We start from the raw sequence: 22,386 nt of genomic DNA on the forward strand, positions 1-22,386 counted from the left end.
CTAATTATAGCCATGTTCCCCGAGGTTGTAATGAGAGGATGTATACACACACTCTTGGATTCTGTTTTTTTTTTCCCCATTTAAGATTGTATTGAAAATTACACGGTCTCACTCTAGTCTCCAGCAGAAGCAGTGTGGTATCTTCATAATTATACTGTCCAGGAGAGTGTGGACCACTGTCCTCTGAGCACAGTAGGGTTACATTCTTAGTCCAGGTAGCTGGGCTCACTTACAGGCCATCCTCAAAATGGGATCTGTTGACAGTCCTTCATACTAGGGCTAGGGAGAACTTGTGATTCCAGCCACTGCGTCCTGTGTCCCCCGATTTCTACCACAGCTTTCCACGACCGGGGCAATGCTAGAGTATACTGAGCATAGAGGTGGCTAAGAGGGGCACTCCATCAGTGCCACCATGGGGGAAGTCTTCATCATGCTGAGGTAGGAGTTGGTGATGGTGCCCTTTTGGGGACACTCACCCTCCTGTTAATAATTCCTTATGCATGTGACTGTAAGTAAGAAAAAACTCCGTGGTTCACTGAGCCACACTTGGACAGAATTATTACTCGGTCTGTGTTGATACAGACCTGAGATGAACAGGCATTTTGTTCATTTCCACAGGAAAAGTCCATGCAGCAATGCCATTTATTCCTGAAGTCTGCCACAACAAAACCAAACTAAGCCAACAACCCTCCCCTTCTCCCTAAAAACACAAACCACAGAGCTCCTTCATCGGCTAGATTGCAGGGTTGTGGCTTCCGGGACAGAAGAAATGAACAATACCTGTTGCTTAGAGCTTTGACGTATAGGATGCTGTAGTACTAATTCTGCTTTGATTTTACATGTTGTTTATTGCTCAATCCCCCCCTTTGTGTTATAGGTTAGACCTATAACCTATAACACGGAACTGGGTTAGTGCCCAGTTCTGTGACATCTATGACTGAGATCTTTAGCAGTGGCAAGGGGCAGTGGCTGGGGATATTATCCCAGAGCACTGTGGGAAGGTGGCAGGCAGAGAGAGAGAGAGAGAGAGAGAGAGAGAGAGAGAGAGAGAGAGAGAGAGAGAGAGGAGAGAATGTTTTGGAGGCCAAAGACACTATTGCTACACCCTCCCCTCCCCCACGGGCCCTGCTAGTGTTTCTTTGCACAAGGCAATGCTGTCTTCCAAAGCCATTGGCCTTTGACCTGTGGTAACCGTATGTACAGCTGTTTGTGTGTGTATAAATATGTGCGTGCACATGTGTATGTGAAGTTGTGGCTTTTCAGTTCTTGTCCCTGCTGTAGCATCATGAGCAAATTTTAAAAAATCACAACTGGGTGGTGGTGGTGGTGGTGGTGGTGGTGGTGGTGGTGGTGGTGGCGCACACCTTTAATCCCAGCCCCCAGGAGGCAGAGGCAGGTGGATCTCTGAGTTTGAGGCCAGCCCCTCCCCCCAAATATCAAAGGGAGGGTATTCCTTGCTTGGCTCCCTCCCACTTTTGGGAATTCTTTTCTCACCCTTCCTTGATAAATCTATATTTGCTTTGTTTAAAACAAGCAATCAAACGAGTAATTTTAGAAACAGCCAAAGAAGATGAGTGAGCATGATGGCAATTAGCTATAACTTCAGGACCTAGTAGACCATATTAGGAGGATTGTGAGTTCAAGGACAGCCAGGACTACGTGGTAAGACCCTGTCTCAGCGAATGGAGGGATTCTGTGGCACTCTTGGGTGCTGTCTGGCAGAAGCTATGGCACTGGGCAGCATGGTTGGATTAGTGAGGCCACATTGTAAACCAGGAAGAACATAATGGCAGAGTGGGAGCTGGATTCCAGCCCCACACCCCCTTCCCGCTTCACCTGGTATCAGCTTTATGTTGCCGTCATAGAGCACTGTCGAGTGAGTAGTTTATAAAGAAAAAATATATTTGGTTCAAGTCCTGGAGTTTGGGAAGACCCAAAAACACGATGCCAGTTCTGGTGAGGATGCCTGCCCTGTGCCATTCCGTAGTGGAAGGGGATGAGGCAGGAGGAGCAAGATGGGATAAACTCAGTCTTCAGAATCAGACTGTGTTGTCTGTACAAAATGATGGGCTTTATCTTTCGTACTTGTGTGAAATGTTGTTTGATCATTCCACCACCCCCTTTTTTTTTGTCTCTCTCCCCCACCCCGGTGTCCTAGAGTCCCTGTCGTCTACCTTTATGGCATTTATAAAAACAACAACAACAACTACATTCCACATTAAAAAAATGCAGTATCTGTCTGTATGAGTCTGATTTATTTTGTTTAATATGATGATCTCTGCCCATTTTCCTGGAAATAACTATTTAGTTCCGTGTGTATGTGTGTGTGTGTGTTACTTTATTTTCTGTTGCTATGACAAAATGCCCCAACAAGAGCAAATCAAGAGAGAAACATTTCTTCAGCCCCCTGCTCAGGAGTATAGTCCATCATAGCAGGGAAGTCCAAGTGTCAGGGACGTCTGTTCCGAGAAGAGAGACAGACACAGCATCCCCCGCATCTTCGCCACCCTCACCACCTACGCACAAAGGAACATCCTCATCAATAAAATCAGAAACGTAAGTAGCAAGAAGATTCTAGAAGGATTCTGGTTTGCCAGATCCCTGACTGCCATGCTCATGGATTTCCAAGCTTTGCTTAGACCTGTTACATCCCATAGTCCTTCTGCAGAAACCACAACGCTCTGTGCCTGGAAGGCTTCTGTATCTTAGAAGAGGTAGATGGACCTTGATTTACTCTCTCTACTTATGTACACATAGAAAGGAATTCTATTATTGATCAATACACACACACACACACACACAAGCCCTGAATCCAGATCATATGTCCTATTATTGTCCTACTTACACTTCTACAAAGCACCAAGAGATAGTATTTGTGCTGTGGTCACGCTGAGGAATGAATACGTGCCCTCACATGTGACAAGAGGACCCAGGCACTAAGCTCTTAACTAAGTCTGAGAGATAAGGTTTATTATTATTATTATTATTATTATTATTATTATTATTATTATTATTATTTTGAGACAAGGTCTGGAGTTGGCCTGGAACTCACAAGGCTAACCAGCTGCTTCAGACTTTCTGCACTCCCCTCCCCCAGCCTACTGAGTCTTGTGTTCATAACCGTGTACAGTAGTCACACCTGGCTTGAGATTTAAAAATAATTTTTAACAGATGCTAAGGAGAGTAGGTAGCTTGTTGAACCCTCGTTTATTTATTTATTCTTTCCTCCACCGTATATCACATCATTTGGTCTGGAGAGATGGGTTAGGGAGTAAGAACACTTGCTGCTCTTTCAGAGGATCCCATCTTGTTTCCATCATCCTCATCAGAGGGCATGTACCGCCACCTTGCTGGGATGTGATGCCCTCTTCTGGCCATAGCAGGAGTGGCATCTTCTTTTTCTGAAAATGCCTCTTGCTTCCAAAGAGGCTGAAGTTTTGTTTGTTTGTTTGAAACAGGGTTTCTCTGTGTAGCTTGGCGCCTTTCCTGGATGGAACTCACTCTGTAGACCAGGCTGGCCTTGAACTCACAGAGATCTGCCTGCCTCTGCCTCCTGAGTGCTGGGATCAAAGGCGTGTGCCACCAAGAGGCTGAAGTTTTAACAGACCTTGTAACCAAGTTAGTAGTGTTGACTTTTTTATTTTAATTTTTTATGTGTATGTGTGTGTGTTGGTATATGCTCTATGTGTGCAAGTGCCTATGGAGGCCAGAAGAGCATCAGGTCTCTGGGAACTGGAGTTACAGGTGGCTGTGAGCCACCATGTCCCTGCAGGGAACTGCACTTAGGTCCTCTGGGAGAGCAGTGAGTGTCCTAACCACTGAGCCATCTCTCTGTGGCAGGTTGTTGGTTTAATTATTCTTCAAAGAATCAACGCTTGAATTTGATAGTTGTCTAAGTTGTTCTGAGTTTCCATTCTTCTTTCTAGTATCTTAATTATCCTATCTACTTTATATTTAGTTTTTCCTTTCTCTCTCTCTACATATATATAAAAAATATATTTTTTCTTTCTCTGTCTCTCTGTCTCTGTGTCTCTGTCTCTGTCTGTCTCTCTATAAAAATACATATATATATACATACATATACACACATATATATACATATGTATGTAAACATATATATCATATTTAACACAAGATCTCTCTGTGCCACCCTGACTGGTGTGGCACACACTATGTAGACCAGGCTGGTCTCAAATTCACATAGAACACCTACCTTTGCTCCCTGAGGTCTGGAATTAAAGGTGTGTGCCACCACAGCTGGCCCTTTATCATCTTAAGGACACTGATTTCACATTTTCTGCTTTTCTAATCCAAACACGTAGCTAAATAAATTCACGCCAAGCAGTGCTTTTACTACAACCAACAACTCTAATTTGTTGCACTCACACTACCGTAGTCTTCCTTGTTGTTTCCTCTGTGATCTGCGAGGTATTTAGAAGCATATTTTTAATTCAAGTAGTCTGAGACTTCTTCAGACATCTTGCTGTTATTTATTTCTACTTTTATTCCACATGGCCGCACAGAGGTCATACTCTACATGATCATAATTCTTTGATAACTGTTGGTGTTTGTTTAGGTCAGCATGGAATCTAGGCTGCTGAGTGTTTGCTGTGTCTGTTTTAGGACCTGGCTAGAAATGGACTGGCAGATCTGTACTAAGAGATAGACCACATGCTACTTTGAAGGTGATTCAAAGAATAAAACAAACCCTTGCCCTCCCTGTATGTTTTCTGACTCAATTCACTTATTATCACACTGGTTCGATGGATCCTCAGGTGCTAAAACAGCATAAGGAAGCTATTTTGTTTTCTTTTTTGCCATCTGGTGATTGAGCCTGGGGCCTTCTGCATGCTAGCCCAGTGTTCTATATACTTAGCCCAAAGATTTTTTTTTAATTTAGTGAATTGACCCGAATGCCCCCTCCCTGAGGACCAGCTTTCATGGGACCAGTTGTCCATCAACTGATGAATAAATAATGAAAGTATAGTACTTTTACACAATAATATATTATTCAACTGTTAAGAAAAACAAAATTATGAAATTTGAAGGAAAATGATGAACCTAGACAAATTCATCCCAGTAACCTAGACCCGGAAAGACAAACATGGCATGTTCTCTCTGTGTGGACTTTAGCTTCTGGGCTTTGGGTATGTGTGCTTCAATATAAATAATCCCAGAGGTTAGGAGGAGAGGAAGGGACCAGGGCAGAGGGTGGGATCTTTCAAGGGAGAATAGAACATAGTGTTATAAAGAAATGAAGGGAAAACTAGGAGCATTAAATCGGGAAGGGGAAAGGTGGGGAAAGGAGGGAACATGGGGAGGTACAGCTAACACTGAAGGCCTTTTGAAAAGCCGTATGGAAACCTACTACTGTTGAAATTCCTAATATATATATTCTATATATGAATGAAAGAAATTGAAATGGGGTTACCAAATAGTGAGGGAGACAATGCCTGAATTAGACATCTTATGCTACCAATTAAAACCCCGTAGTAGAAATGGGTTATATCTTGTTAAGTCATTGGTCAAAGGGATCTCATAGACAGCCCCCAACATTACAAGCTACTGCCATTGGTTGTTCTCCAAAAACTGTCAATAAGACCCTATTGCTGGAGACACTTATTACTTATATCATTGAACTTAGAGAAACTGAGCTGGTAGTGCCCAACCAGGAGCTTCACCCCTACTGACTAGTGATGTCCATGATGCTGGAAGGTACCATGCACACTACTGGAGGAGAAAAGAAGTCACCAATATCACCCAGCTCTGAGCCCTAAGATCTACAATAGTGACCTGCCTGCAGTATATACTGGTGCAATCTTCTCCAAATGGAGTGACCCTGGGTATATCCCCCACAGGCCAGGGGTAGCTGCAAACATATAGCAGATTCTCTATATGTTTTGTCTGGGTATTCGTTTGTTTTGATTTTTCTTTGGAGAGAGAGAAAGAATATGAAGTCAGGTGAGGAAGATCAAGGATGAGTTGGAGAAGGGCAAATACTATGATCAAAACATATTGTATGAAAAAAATGAAAGCCAATAAATAAAAATACTTAAAAAATATTTCACTTGCAATGAACCTAGTTGAATAATAAAGCATTGCTAGGAATGTATTGAGTGTGGTCTAACTTATTGTACTTCAGTGTGAGTAGACAATTGAGGTCAATTATATAAGATATTTCATGGTCCTTTTATATTTTTGGTTGTGAGCCTAGCCTTTAACAGCTGAGCCATCTCTCCAGCCCTTCATGGTCCTTTTAAATTGAAATGTGAACTTACTAATTGTCATTATGTTTGCCCTGGCCATTTCTGATAAAAAGGAAAAAAAAAAACATTGAAATTTTCAACTAGAATGGTTTTGGATGAATGGGCACACACAATTCTCGTTTCCTCCTTAAATATTGACATTTTAAATCATACAATACTTTGTTTTTTATTTTTATTCCTGACATGTTTCCTTGCTTTGAAATCTGTTCAATTTGTTCCCATTTTTATTACAAATGAAATATTTCCATCTTTGCAGAGCCCATGCTTTGTTGTTTAGTGCATCGATGGCTTTCTCTACTACAGGCTGCTTGTGAAGTTCAACTTCCCATCTGTAGTTCCGCTTTGTAGACCATGGTTTCATGACCATGGGGGCTCACTTAGGGAGGAGGCAAGAGTTCAGTATGAGAAGGAAGTCTTTAGGGAGGAAGCAAGATCTGTGCTGAATAATTTGGACCTGAGCTGAAATCGTGCCCCAGCAGATTGCTTCCTGATTAATCCTCATTCATGGTGTAGAGATGCCAAGACCAAATGGCATCTGAAGTATAGTGGTGTTGAAGGAGAAAACCTATGCAAACCTGAGACACGCCCTATCCAATACTCCAATAGAATTCTATTAACAAGAAGAAAACACATAGAAACCTCCCAAGTACGAGTAGCTCATAGAGGGCCGGGCCACATCTATTCTGTTGAAGCCCTGGAACGGAGGAAAATTTCTAGAGCCTGATGGACAACGGTTACAAGTTTCAAGATGAAAGAGAGTCTATTAAAGAATTCACTCAGAGGACTGAATAACAGGAAATTATCAACTTTTTCTTTTAAGGCTTTTAGGATATGATTATGTTTTGTTTGTTTGGGTTTGTGTTGTGCTTTTCTCAAATTCCTGGTGTGATAATATACCCTTCCCCACCATAGTGGCTCTTGTCCTTGCTCATATTGTTTCTTAAAATTGATTTTTGATTTTTTTCCATTATCATTGATTTATTTAGTTTTATTATTGTTATTGGAAATGTGGACATGGTATTGAAGCAAAATAGATTTGATTAAATAAGCATTTATTAACATGGTGGTTCAGGGTCTGCTTATGGGTGCAGAATCACTTTGTTGTCCTAAGATTATGGCTCAGTTATTTGCTTAGCATGGAACCATGACCTGTGAGCCTCACCATCACCATGCTTCATATTTACCCCCACCCCCTTAAGTGAGTGAGACAAAGATGCAAATGTTAGATTTGAGGAGATTCAAAGAAGCAATAGTTTCATATGGCATCCACTCACCTTTCATGAAGCAGATGTTAAACTCATGGTCAACTTGTAATAGAATTATCCCTGAAGAATGGAGAAATTTGATTACAGCAGTCTTAGAGGCTGGTCCCCAATTACAATGGAGGACCTTGTGGAAGGATGAGGCTAAGACCATTGAACAACAAAGTAGAGCTAGAGGTGTGGAAGTTTTGCAAGATCAACTTCTTGGAATTGTATATTATGCTGATACACAAAGACAATCTTTATATGATGACCACACCCTAGCTTTATGCCACATGGCAGCCTTGAATGCTTGAGACAGAACTCAAGAAGTAGGAAAGAAAACTGAGTCATTTACAAAAGTTATACAGGGCCCAAAAGAAACCTTCACTGATTTCTTATAAAGACTGATTTCAGCAGTAAATAGAACGATACCAAAATCAGAAGCTAGACAAATAATAATTGAATCTCTGGCTTTTGAAAATACTAATTCACAATGCAAAAGGGTAATTAGGCTGTTAAAGGCAAGATCAGCACCCTTGGAGGAATGAATCCAAGATACAATTAATATTAAATTTCATGACCATGATGATACTTGGATAGGAGAGATGATTTCCAGAGGTTTGGAGAAAAATAGTAATGCCAAATGTTTCAATTGCAGTAAACAAGGTCACTAAAAAGGCACTCTAAACAGGGCATTCCTAGAAATGTTTTCTCAAGGAATAATCCCAACAGAGCACCCCTCCCTTCTGGATATGCAGAAAGTGTGGCAAAGGCAGACATTGGACTAATGAATTATATCAGCAAGAGACAGACAAAGTAATCCTTTGCCTTTGCCTTTGAGAAACACCCTGAGAGGCCTCTCACAGGCCCCCATGTCAAATTCTGTTCAGTTCTTTTCTGTCATCATGGAAGAAACTCCTTCCCAGAGCAATTAAAGAGCCTAATACCTATTGTAAAAAAGCATACTGCTCTGAATGCTAGAACAGCTATAGAAGAGAGAACAAAAAATTTAGGAGAAACCATAAATCAAAATTGATTTGATTTGGAACCTCCCCAAAGTTAGGGTTGGGGAAGGTTCTTTTTTTTTTTTTTTTTTTGTCTTTCAGGAGAATGAAGGCTAAGGAATCTGAAGAACACTAGACAAATGAGACATCTAAAGAGAAAGAATGAATCATCCAGAAAAATTATCTCACGAAAAAAATTTCTTCAGTGAACCATGACCATACCTTAACAGCAACTCTGAAGTCTCCAAAAAGATGATGGGACCCCACAATGATGATTCTATCAGGACAATAATAACACCATTAAGCTGACAAACACCACCCAAAGATTGGCTTTGGACTCCAAACTGCTCAGGACAATATCGAGATAGTTAGCTCAGATGATACAGCCTTATAGACTACTCCAATCAGGACTTGACCATAATCCTAAATTTTCTTTGTGTTCCCATAAGACTACCAAGGCCCCCAATCAGCAGGAAGTAGCCTAGAAAATATTTCACATTCCCAAAAAATGGATTACAGATGTTTGTCTTTATTTAGGCATTGGTTAAAAATTGTTATTGGTCATAGTCAATATCTTCCTAAAAGAAGAAAGGGGGACATGATACAGAAATGTATTAATATAGAAATGATAGGATAAAAGGGTAGACAACTATGGCAATAACTTAGTATTAAGAAGTTGTCTACATTGTTAGGAGGTTTACAGGGCACCATCAGATATGCCATCTACAGCTGAGTGATGTGGCATGTTACACTTCACTGTGTAAGCTAAAGGCAGGGCCAGGTACAAAAGATGATGGGGAGGGCAGCTTGGGCGGAGCTGAGGGGGAAGGAGGGCTCAGACTGGGACCAGCTGATAAACAGGCCCAGATTTGTCTTTGGACTCTTCTCTCCTCTCATTGGCTACCTCCTTCACAGTTAGGGGCTTGGGGTTTCTTGCCAGCATCCTTCCTCCAAAAGAGGAAGCAGGCTTTCTCACATGATGATGGATCTACAACTGTACCTGACTGATGGTCTCTTGATGAATGCAGGGAGGAAACAGAAAATCGCTGTGATAGGCAGTCTATCTTAACATGGTCCACAGGCTCCGAACGACAATCCTCAATAGCATAAGTAAGGAAACTTGCGAAATTGAAATTAATCAGCAAACCTGAAGTCACGGACTGCTTCACCACAGAAGTCCTCTCCCGTTCTGATCCTCTCTTCACTCTCTGTCTTCATTCTGGGAATAGCCAGTGAATCAGATTTCATCTGATGAAACCTAACTGAATGAATTCAAGTTTTTGCTACAGGTTCACTCCTGTTCTGATTCCTAAAGTGATAGAAACCAGATTGAGGGGCATCTAAATGAGTCTCTGTCAACTCTTTCTGTAAGTCTTTGTGAGAAGTGTGAAGAGTCCCACAGAAATGCCATTGACCTCATCATCATCTCATTCCCCGCCGCCCCGAAAGTGTCTTATGACATGTCTGTCCCATGAACCTCAGGTAAGGACACGAGCCTTAAAGGACTCTTGGGGGATGGGAGTGGGGAGAAAAAATAGACCATTGCTGCCGGTCACTCATGTGTTTTGAATGACAGCCAAGACTAAGGTGAATGTGAAGCTTTTAACAGTTGGGTCCTATTTGATAATGGGACAACAATTTGAATACATATTGTAGTACTATATATATGTTCACACATCTCACCTGCTACAACACCAACAAATGCTAGGAATTTCAAGAGAGTATTTCAAGGGAAATGTTCACTTTTTTCTAATTATAATAGAAAAGATGGAGTGGTTTACTTGGGCTGAGCAAATGACCTAGCCCAGAGGGCAGTAAGTTAGAAAATCTGAAATAACATATATATGATCAGAAATTAATGAAACAAAGTCTATGAATTAATTGCAGAGAGTCAACAAAACTAGAAGTTTTTTTTTCTTTTAAGGGGAAAGGATAAACTTCTGGAAAGATGCAGAAAAGTAAAAGCCCAAATAAAAATACTACTAAAAAATCAAAAGAGAAGAGCTCAGATGTGGCAGGGATAAGGGTGTAAAGGACTCCCATGGACAGACTGGTGAAGAGTGTGTGACAGTTTAGGTGAAGCACACCATGCCTAGAAATCATAGCTGATATTGATTTCATGAGCAATGCAAATGAGTGCAGAAAGACCTAGAACTATTGATTAAACCGAGTATTTTACTTAAATGTCCACCTTCTTATTTTACTAGAGAATTCTAGATGTTCAAGGTACAGATATTTGCATCTTCATACAAATTTGTAGGAGAATAGGAGGCAAGGCTTTCCACATTAACTTACATTACCATTCTAACCTGAATACCAGAATCAGGAAGTCTTGGGGCCAGTCTCCTCCAGGGATGCACTAATTTCATGAGACACCAGCAAATCCACCCGAGAATGCACTGATAGAAAACTCTACCAAATTCTCTCAGGGCTTAGCTTCCCATTTCCATTCTTTTTAGGAACCACAGAGTGTTTCTTTAGGCCACTGCTGTAAGCTGGCCTGGAGAGAGACAAAGATGGCAGCCTGTCCCCCTCCAGGGACATGATCCTCAGACTGCCTGTCTTGTGAGCTATTTAGTCTGACACTGGGTACTCAACCTCCTTTCACCATTTTAAAACTTTTGTTATAGCCGGGTGGTGGTGATGGTGGTGGTGGTGGTGGCAGTGGCAGCGGCGCATGCCTTTAATCCCAGCACTTGGGAGGCAGAGCCAGGCGCATCTCTGTGAGTTCAAGGCCAGCCTGGTCTAGAGAGCGAGTTCCAGGATAGGCCCAAAACTACACAGAGAAACCCTGTCTCGAAACCACCACCCTCCAAAAAAAAACCAAACAAAAACTTTTGTTATTTATTTATTTACTTATTTGTTTATTTGGTATTTATTATCTTTGATATTACTATCTTTCCCTTTTCATTCCTTTCTGACTGATTTGAAGATTAATTGTGCTGAATTTTATTCTAATGATTTCAACAATGTTTGTACATGTATTTTCCTTTATACACACACACCTGTGTCTGTTATATGTACACACACACACATATATATCAGAAGCATTAGGTTTGGAATTATGCACACAAAAGCTGGAATGAACAATACAGTACCCCCTCTCCCCATAAATTGAATCTGTTCTTGTCATCAGATTTCATCAGCCTTATTGCCAAGTTATTACTGTTTATACATGATCTTTCTCCTCAGATAGTGTCTTGGTATTTTGCCATGTTTAAACCAATTATATAGCCTCCATATCATACTGTCTTTCCTGACATACTTGGTCTTGTTGCAGGACTGACAGATGAGACCACCTTGTAGAAGGATGAGGAAATTCCATAAGAGCTGAGCATTTTGTGGAGCATCTATCTGAGCCATGGAGTGCTACAGGACACCATGCAAACAGTTTTCTGACTGCATTCCACCTGTTCCAGCCTGAGTCAATGCTGGTCCACAGGACGTTGTGCAGACCCTGGGAAGCATAGTCCAGCTACCTGTTCCTGATAAACAATCCTGCCTGTTTGAGTTTGCCTTTCCCAGGGCTCCCGAGATGTTGGTAAGTCAAATATTGTCTATTTTATTACCTGCACCAGTTTTGGCAATTCTGAGAAATGTCTCCAGGACTGATGTATTAGTCAGCATTCTCTAGAGGAACATATATAATAGAATGAATACATACATGTAATTTAATAAATTCATATGTGTGCAATGCACATATATACATACACATGCAAATTTATTAAACCAGCTTATGTTAAGATAGGAACAAGAAGCCGGGCGGTGGTGGCGCACGCCTTTAATCCCAGCACTCGGGAGGCAGAGGCAGGCGGATCTCTGTGAGTTCGAGGCCAGCCTGGTCTACCAAGTGAGTTCCAGGAAAGGTGCAAAGCTACACAAAGAAACCCTGTCTAGAAAAAAACAAAAACAAAACAAAACAAAAAAAGATAGGAACAAGAGCAGAATCACACCAGAATCTCAGAGAGGCTGAGAATCTGGTGGTTTCTCGATCCTTGAGGCTGGTGCCTCAGCAGTCAGTAGTCCCACAATAGCTGTCTCACTGGGAGGGGTGGGGACAGCCGCTCAGTCCACGAGGCTGGTGTCTCAATTGTGGTGATATATTGTGTACCCTAATAAACTTGCTTGAGGATCAGAGGACAGAGACAGCCACTAGATTAGACATAGAGGTCAGGCAGTGGTGGCACACATCTTTAATCCCAGCACTTGAGATCTCATGCCTTTGCTTGGGAAGAACACACACCTTTAATCACAGGGAGTAATATAGCAGGGCAGAGAAAGGTATATAAGGCATGAGGAAATAGGAACTAACTCTTTGGGCTGGGGATTTTGTAGAGTTAAGAACTAGTGGGTGGCGGTTCTGCTTCTCTGATCTTTTAGCTTTCACCCTGATCTCTGGCTCTGGATTTTTTTTTTTTTTTATTAAAAGACCAACTAAGATTTGAACATCCAACTTGTGGGGCACAAATTCATGAAAAGCCGCTTGCCTGTGGCCTTGTAGGCCCCGGCTCAGGCCCGCGCTGCATCTACCGGAGTCTCCACCCTATGTGGGCTGGAGTCCCTAACTCTGTAGGTTTTTTGGGCTCCCAAAACCATAGGAATTAGCCACTTTCTCCAGTTCCCTCATGCAGACTGCTGGTTCTTTGGCTTTTTCTTTCCTGATGGATTGTAGGGTCTCCCTGGATCCCCATCTTGGGCTGCTACCACACTAGGTAGCTGCTTTGAAATCCACTAGGGATTCTAGTGTTCTATGCAGAAGCAGTCAGCCTCACATCTGAATCGTTACTGTCAGCAGATTTGATGAGACAACTGGGATTTCTTATATTTTTGGTTGTGAGCCTAGCCTTTAACGGCTAAGCCATCTCTCCAGCCCTACAACTGGGATTTCTTAAAGGGAGAAACATTATTAAATATATTCTTAAGCAAATTTGTAAATCTATTGTTTCCATTAAGCTAAGTCACTAAAATATTATTCAAATTGTTGAAAGATAGAGGAATGTAGAGATTATTTTGTAACCTGCTTTTTTTTAAAACTTACTAAGAACACAAGTACACTTTAATCACATATTTTGCATTTAGTTAGCATGCATTCATATGCATGTGTGCACATGTGCGTACATGCATGTGTGCATGTGCATATATAGCTGTGTGTAGAGGTCGGAGGACAGTGGTTGGTGGGAGTCAGTTCTCTCCATCCATCGCATGCATCCCAGGGATGGGACTCAGGTCCCCAGGCTTGGCAGAAAGCATCTTTACCCACTAGGTCATCTTGACAGCCTTCTTTCCGCTTTTAATATACCCCTTTAGTTGAATTAATTTCAGCAAATGTCAAAATTTCTTAAATAAAAGTCTCTGTGTGGTATGAGATTGGTCCTCTCCCCAGTGTTATAAAATGATGAAAAGCATCCCTACCCACTCAACTGTAATATAAATCCTCATACATCTCTGCAAGATGTATGATATTTCAAAAAAAAAGTGCCAACATACACCCACTAAAACTGTATAAAAGCATTGGCCATTTTAGTATCTAATACTGGCCACAATATAAATACTTAGAAGTATTTCATGTATTTTTATGTTTTGTCAATTTGGGAAAAAAATCATCAGCTACAATGGCATAACAGAGACTCGAGTTATTATAGGAACAAACCCCGGACACCAATAGTCACAAATATTGATGGGCATGCTGGAGTCGGCACAGACACATTTTCACAGCATACATAAAAAGATAAAAATAATCTACTAACTTAACTATGACTCAGAGTAAAGTTCAATATTTAAAGGAATAAAATAGTATAGTCAGCTATCATTTGCTATTATTGTTTTCTGTTACTATGATGAAGTACCTGAGGCTGGAACTTTAAAAAGAAAAGTGGTTTATTTAGCATGTAATTTTGAAAGGTAAGAGGCTAACTAGTGAAGATAGTTAACTAGTGAAGGTTTGGTGAAGATCCAGGGTAATCAACAAACGGAAAGCAGAAGAAACATGAGGAAACACAAAAAACCACATCCTAACATTTAGGAGAAAGGTCCACTAAATAAACAGATGCATCTATGTGCCTATGCCATGCCTATCTCTTTATCCATCCACATATCTGTATGTCTTTTCTTCAAATCTGTAGCTACTTTTCTATTGTGATAAGACAATAACCAAGGCAACTTATAAAAGAAAGCATTTTATTTGAGACTCATGGTTTCAGAGGGGTAGAGTCCACGATCATCATGGTGAGGAGCATGGAAGCAGTGAGGCAGGCATGGTACTGGATCAGTAGCTGAGAGATTATTTGGTGAGACAACATCTATGAAGGAGAGAGAGAGAGAGAGAGAGAGAGAGAGAGAGAGAGAGAGAGAGAGAGAGAATTGTGCAAGTCTTTGGAAACCTCAAAGTCCACCCCTGGGTGATACACCTTCTCCAAGGCCACACCTCCAAATCCTTCCAGTTTCACCAACTGGGGACCAAGTATTCAAATACATGAGCCTCTGTAGGGGTGGGGCAGCATTCTCATTCAAAACATTACATTGTGCATTACATTGTGTGCCCATTAACACTCCATACCAATACAGTGGTATGGCATTCTTAATATAATTATATAGAGAGTCAGTTTAAAAATCTATACTTGGTAAAATTATTTTTAAAAGTGAAAGTGAAGAAACACATTTACAACACATAGAAGCTGAGAGCATTCATCAGAGATGAGCACAACAAGAGGTCAAAACACATAGGTTTTGGGCAGAGGGCAAAAAGACTAAATGAAGTTCTGAACTTATAGAAAGAAAAGAGAGCTCTAGAAATGGCAATCATGTGATAAATCTAGTGTGTGTGTGTGTGTGTGTGTGTGTGTGTGTGTGTTTGGAGTTGTCTTAGTCCATGTTCTATTGCTATGAAGAGACACCATGACCACAGCAACTCTTATAAAAGAAGGTATTTTATTGGAGCTGGCTTACAGTTTCAGAGGTTTGGTCCATTATCATGGTAAGAAGCATGGAGGCAGACATGGTGCTGGAGAAGTAGCTGTGAGTTCTACATCTGGATCCCCAGGAGTAAACCACTGGGCCCAGCTTGGGCTTTTGAAACCTCAAAGCCCACCACCAATGACACTCTTCCTCCAACAAGGCCACACCTACTCCAACAAAGACACACCTCCTAATCCTTTGAAAGTAGTGCTACTTTCTGATGATCAAGCATTCAAATATATGAGCCTGTGGGGGCCATTCTCATTCAAACCACCATAAGAATCCTTTAAATGATAATTGGGAGGCTGGAGAGATGGCTCAGTAGTTAAGAACACTTGTTGCTTTTCCAGAGGACCTGGGGGTTTAGTTCCCAGCTCTCAAAAGGCAGCTGACAATCATCTATAACTCCAGTTCCTGAGGATCTCATGTCCTCTTCTTGTCTCTGTGGGGGCATTGCACATACATGGTGCACAGACATTGATGCAGTAAAAACATACAAATAAAAATAAAAGTAAAAATAAATCTCTTAAAAATGACAATTGGCTGTTAAAGTCACTATATATTTTTAATATATATGTGAAGTCTTTGGTAATAATGAAGTATTGATAGAAGCAGAAAATGGAATTACTATGAATATTCAAATAATCCAAGGAAGCCAAGGAAAAGAGAGGGAAAGGAACGAAGGTCACTGGGCAAATACAATGTACCTGGATGGTGACATTTAACCAGATCAGAGTGATGAGACACTGTCACTGACCACAATCAATTAATGAGAATTTATAAATAGTCCATAAGTCAAGGGAGTCACAAGGAGAGATTGTTCCAGGAGACTTTAGGACAACTGAAGTATGGGACCATCTTTTCCATCGCTGTGGTTTTCTTGGGGCTCTTATTGTTTACATGATGGAAGGACAATTAGGCCGCACCAGCCCCTTTGGCTTTCCCATTTCAACTATGGGTCCTTCACTGACCTTTGGGTGAGGTGGGAGCCGGCTTTACAGCGGGTGAAGTCTGGTCTTCACGTGGCTCACACGGGAAGCAGAGACTGGAGTAATTTTTGAAGAGTTGCCCACCAGAAACCTGGTTTCATCAGTCAGGCCCCATGTCCTCAAGGCTCAGAGTCTGTACGATAGTGCCCCCATTGGGAGAAAAGGTGTCCAAATCGTTAGTCCATGGGAGAGCATTTCAGATTCAAACTACAGCAGCAAGAAGTACTCAGAACACCAAGGAGAAGTAAGTACTCAGAAGTCTGCTTCATGACATCACATTCAGAATACAGGGAAGAGGGAAAACATGCAAAGGGAGCCAGAGGCAAGCAAACCCACAAGCTTACTCAGTGGACAAAAAGAATGACAGCTACATTGAATTTCTCATTAACAGCGTGCGGGCAAAACTCCAGGTAGAACTCTGACCCTCACTCTCTGCAGAGACACCGGCTCGGAAACAAGACATGGGCAAAAGGCACGGAGTTTCTGAAATCTCAGAAACCAGTCACGCAACTGCAGTGCCCAAGGTGAGCTCAAGCACTACAAAGCTATGTGGGAAACTTAGGCATCATTTCACTTTTCCGGCGGGTCCCCTCTCCCTAGCGTGTGGACGGTAGCTCAGTATGTTTTATTCTGGCTTTCCATAAGGATTCCCAGATTTCCATAAGGTGACCCTGTCTGTCTTGTCCACTCAGGCCACTGTTGTTGTTGTCGTCGTCATACTTGTTAGAGTTCTGCTGTGGGGCGGGGGTGGGTGGGGTGGGGGTGGGGGCAGAGAATGCTCAGCACTAAGGAGGCCAGTTCATCTTGGAGCAAGTGAGAGGGAGCCTGGTTCAGTCTTCCTTGGGGAATAGAAGGAGGAGACTGCATTCTGATATTGTTCATTCACCTTTTCTTTTCTTTTTGGTCTCTAAGGTTTCTTCTGATAATAAATTCAGTATAATGCAAACTCCTAACCAGAATGCATCTGGCATTCTGACTTGCAGGGGGTCTCAAAGGACTGGCATATGTCATTTTACTTGGCCTTATTTGGATGCCTTTAGCAAGAGAAGAACCTGCAGAGCCACACAGAGACACCAGAGGGCAGCAGAGACTCCGAGCTGAAAAACAAACCAACAGACCCCTGGTTGAGACATAAACTGCACAAGCCAGAGAAACTGAGATGTCACCCTAAAGGGCTTCAAGGGACCCGAGAATGGCCCCTGTGCTGGCCTGAAGAGATTTTCAGTTAATACAAGAGTGCTGAAGAGAACTCACAGCCAGAACTTTCTATAGTCACTTCCGTGGCTACGGAAAAAGCAACAGCTAACACGATGAAAATCTAGCTCCTTGTCTAATAGACAGCCACACGCTTTTCTGAAACACACGAGTCTGTGTGTCTCCAGGTGTGAGCAGGTCCCCCGAAGGCCAGGAGAGGGTGTCCTGTGCTTTAAAGCTTGAGTTACAGGTAGGTGTGAGCCGCTGACATGGGTCCGCTGGTAGATCAGCTCTCTTAACCCCAGGACCAGGTGTCCAGCCCAAGAAAAGTGGTTTTTAAAAACAGCTACCCATAACCTGTAGAAACTACAGAGAAAAGGGACGGCTTTTTCAGCCTTTAACAACTAGTTGTTAGTGCGCAACCCTCAATGTCAGCGGGTGAATTACTCAGTAGAGATCGCGGGCACCCAGAAACACTGTGAGGTTCATGCCTGAGTTTCTCTTTCCCCAACTACTCAGAATTATGATTAAGCTACTTACAAGCATCCTATTACAGTCAGAAGGCAGATGCAAGCTGAATTTCTTGTGTCTATTGTTGTAAAGGTTGAGAATATGTAATCCAAAAAAAAAAAAAAAACTCATTGACGCAAGCATGACACCAGTGAGGAGTGGAAAATTCCACGCAGGCCTTGTGTGACAGCACATGAGTACCTTCAGACTGAGCGTAGAAACTGTGGACGAAACAAATGCATTTTCTGTTTAGGTGGAGGCGTATCCCCCGGTTCTCACATTATGTATATGCAAATATTCCCCTTAGCTCCCCTGACTTAAAACATTGATGGGTGCAAGCGTGTTGAGTAGAGGAGACTTGTCTGCCCTGTGTGCTGGGTCATTGCCTCCTGTGGCCCCACCCTCCCCACAGTTATTTCCAATCTCACTTCCTTACTGTCTTCTGACACTCAAAGGTAGGATGTACTATTAAGCTTCAAGCCAGTAGTGATGCTAATAACACCCGACAAGTGTGTCTTTCCCTCCAACCATGGCTTTCCTACTGCCAAGGCACACAGGCTAAATATGGGTATTTACTGGATACTCAGGCCTTTTCTCCAAAGTTTATGTTGTTTAGCACAGGTAAGCCGCTCCGGTCACCTCCATCTTACAGACGCGTGAGCTGAGGGCCTGGGAGGTGAAGATCGTGGCCTTGTCAGGATGGAAGGAAGCCACCCTGGAGTCTGGCTTGAAGGACCCAGCCGCTCTTTGTGTATTCAGGTCCTGTCTGCCTAAAGAGGGAGGTTGAGGGCTTTCCCCAACTCCAAACCACAGAGTCCCTAGAGCCTGTGTCCCTTGTAAAACAGGCAGGCAACCAGATTCAACCTCACCATGGCCTTTGCTCCCTTGCTTATGGTAAACAGGGGTGATTTTTTTCTCATATGCAAAGCAGAAAAATGTTAACTTCCTGTTGCTTGCTTTGAGATGGAAAGTATCAGAAGCTAATGACTGAGATCAAGCCTGGGCTACACAGCAAATCACCCACAACCACCACCACCCCAAAAGGGAAAGAAAAATGAAAGACCCCCACTCCATTATGAGGACATGGGGCGTTGGGCCGATGAAATGCCCCCCCCCCCCCCCCCCCCCCCCCCCGGTCCCAGTAACTTAGCCTAAGAAACGCCATTCTGAAGGAACCAGAAAAACAGGAGTTCACAGCTGTGGCCGGCCATCCGGCCTTGAGAGAGAGATAACTGTGGCCGACAATCCGGCCTTGAGAGAGATAACTATGGCCGGCCATCCGGCCTTGAGAGAGAGATAACTATGGTCGGCCACCGACCTTGGGAGAAAAACCGTTGAGTCAAATCAGGATATTTATGGTTGGCCCCCTGGCCTTAAGGAATAAGCAGCTGGGCTGGAAAACCACCCACTATACCCTGGGCAAGGCCAAGTCAGCCACACACATCAAATTTCTGAGAATTAAAATATGTCCCCAAGTTCACCCTGGCCTTCTTTGAAACAACCAATAGGAACCCTGTAACTATGCATCTGGCTTCTGTAACCGCGCCTCTGCCCCTGGGATCCTATAAAAAGTCCCCCTTGCCCTGGGAAGGCGCGCAAGTCCTCCGAGAGACTTCGCCCCAGGTACCTGTGTATCTGAATAAACCCTCTTGCTGTTTGCATCTGATCTGTGGTTTCGGTGTGTTCCTTGGGTTTGGGGTCTCTCCTGAAGGAAGATCTCCCCTGGGGGTCTTTCAAAAGAAAATACCAACACAGCAGTAGTGGTTTAAAAAACAAAAACAGAAACAAAAAAGGCCTCCAAAGGCAGTGGCACTGTTAGGAGGTGTGGCCTTGTTGGAGTAGGTGTGGCCTTGTTGGAGGAAATGTGTCACTGTGTGAGGTGGGCTTCGAGGTCTCTTACATGCTCAAGCTATTGCCCAGTGAAGGAGACCACTTCCTGTTGCCTGTTAGCTGTGGAACTCTCAGCTACTCCTCCAGCACCGTGTCTCTGCACACTGCTGATGGCCTGAACCTCTGGACTGTGAATGAGCCGCCACAATGAAATACTTTTCTTGCTAAGAGTTGCCGGGTCGTTCGTGGTTTCCCTTCACAGCAATAGAAACACTAACTGAGACAGCGGCCCACTTGAGACATGTTACAAACACACCCCACATGCACAGCTCCGCACTGAAGGCAAGGCTCTCTCAAACCACTAAGGATGCGGAAGCTCCTTCTGAAGCTCTTCTTCTTCCTCAATGCCTAACTTCTCTGAACTCGAAAATAGCGTGGTGAATGATTTCCCTCCTCGCCAGGTAAAAACTAGAAAATATTGATTGGGTTTGGCACGTTATTGGGGATAATTTCAATGGAGTAGTGAGAAACAGATGGAGACTCCAGACCGAAGAACTACACAAGAGGGAACCTCTGCTTCCGGTTTGTAAGAGATGGAGGAAAAAATAGCTCTGCGCCACCTGGAAGCTGAAGAAACAGATCGGAGGCCGGAGGCCAAGCACTCCACCACTCAGGTGCAATTAAGCACGAGTGGGAGAAAGCAGAACGTTAAGACCCATCCTCTGACAGAAACTCGCACACGGGGAGGGGGCAGCCATGAGGCTCACTCGCATGTGCTGAGGCCGTCCTCACCTAGACTACGGCAGGCTGTGAGGTGGCCATGGGCTGAGGTCATCTCCACCCAGAGACCTCATTTTTCCTGTGACCCCACCAGGACTTGAGAAATACTCATTAATTTTAGTGGCTTGCATTGGTGGGTTTTGACAGAAATACGAACTCCAAATGAAGCATTCTGAAAGAATTGCTGGGGAAGGTAGGCCAAGGCTGTTTGTTTCCACACAGAGAAGAGCCAAGGAGAAAGGGCTACTAACAAAATGATGTCAGTTAAGGTCCCTAGTATTTGTGGTTTGACAATCTGCTTTAAAACGGTTTGGAATTTGTCGGGTACATTCCAAAACAGTTTTAGACTCTCTACATGTCCTATGCAGGCCTATGACATTGCTGCCGTTGGCTATGATTTTTGTGCCTATGTCTTTTTACTTAACTGTGATTAATTGAGGAAGCACTTGGTCAGTCCACTCAAAGTCATACCTCAGATAAGCATATGCCAAAGAACTCCAAGGAAATCACAATTGAAAAGCATCCCCTTTTAACAGTAGACACAGAAGTGTGTCAGGATTTTCAGAGATACCTCACTGGTGGCCAGAACTTTCGGTATCTCTTTGAAAGTGAAAGTAACACTCTAAATGTCTGAGTATATTATGGTCAGACATCCAATGCAGCTTAATTAAATAGTGAAGCAATCTGCGCCTGAAAGGAAGGCAGGCTAATTTGATGTGGCTGTTTCCAAGAACAGCCTGGACAGAGGACTCTTCAGTATGCAGAGAATCCGTAACCACAGTCTGACATCTTCACTTGGTGATAGCGGAACCGAAGCCCTGCTCGGCAAAAAGCAAATGATGAACCTTCGCTTGACTCAGATGGCTTATAGGCTATGCCATACACTCTCATTATACTGAGGAACTTTGCAGGTTACACAGGAGTTGGTTTTCACATATGCAGACTTAACAGAAACCCAACACGTTGCCATTACAGCCCACGATGAACACCAAAATTTTGTCTCTCGATCAATATGTTTTGATTTATAATGAATGCTATCTTGTCAGTTGTGAAACTAGATGGCAATAAAGGTGAAGGGATTGAGTATAGATCAGGGAATCATCAGCATCCCAGGTTTCTGAGCCAGGAAGTGAGCTGGGTTCCCCATAGATGACAATGGGGCCGATAACCATTCACAGAATAGTTACAGTGAGCTCCCAGGAGCTTGCTTGTCCTTCGCTTGAGAAAATGGAACTAAGCAGAACTCTTTCCTCATCCCACCCTTACTCTGTCCCCTGCACTCTGTTTTCCTCCTGAGACCGAGAAAGAAGTCTCTTTAGTCCTGTCAAAACCCAATTTTCCTATCTCTCCTGCATCCATTTTTTGGATCATCCCCAGCTGCTGCCGTGCCCATCTGTTACCTCTCAATTCTGAAGAGCATTTCTTTACTCATCTATTGTCGTGTGGCCATTATTACTTTATGTCTCTATTCTTTTCCATATGAAAGTCTCCTAAGTCAAGATCTTCCCACCCCTCCTTCACCCTCTTACCTGCTCCCTTCCGGCCTCCTCTCCCGTCTTCAGCCTCTCACCTGCTCCCTTCCGGCCTCTTCTCTAGTCTTCAGCCTCTCACCTGC

The 22,386-nt window shown here is 43.0% G+C and overlaps 1 pseudogene; it reads left to right on the forward strand.

Moving 5' to 3' along the window:
* Positions 1–1,786: 1,786 nt before the first annotated feature.
* The window catches only part of LOC114693875, a 29,336-nt pseudogene continuing 8,736 nt past the window's right edge, over positions 1,787–22,386 (forward strand).

The sequence above is a fragment of the Peromyscus leucopus genome, chromosome 9, assembly GCF_004664715.2.
Source record: "Peromyscus leucopus breed LL Stock chromosome 9, UCI_PerLeu_2.1, whole genome shotgun sequence".
NCBI classification, from domain to species: domain Eukaryota; kingdom Metazoa; phylum Chordata; class Mammalia; order Rodentia; family Cricetidae; genus Peromyscus; species Peromyscus leucopus.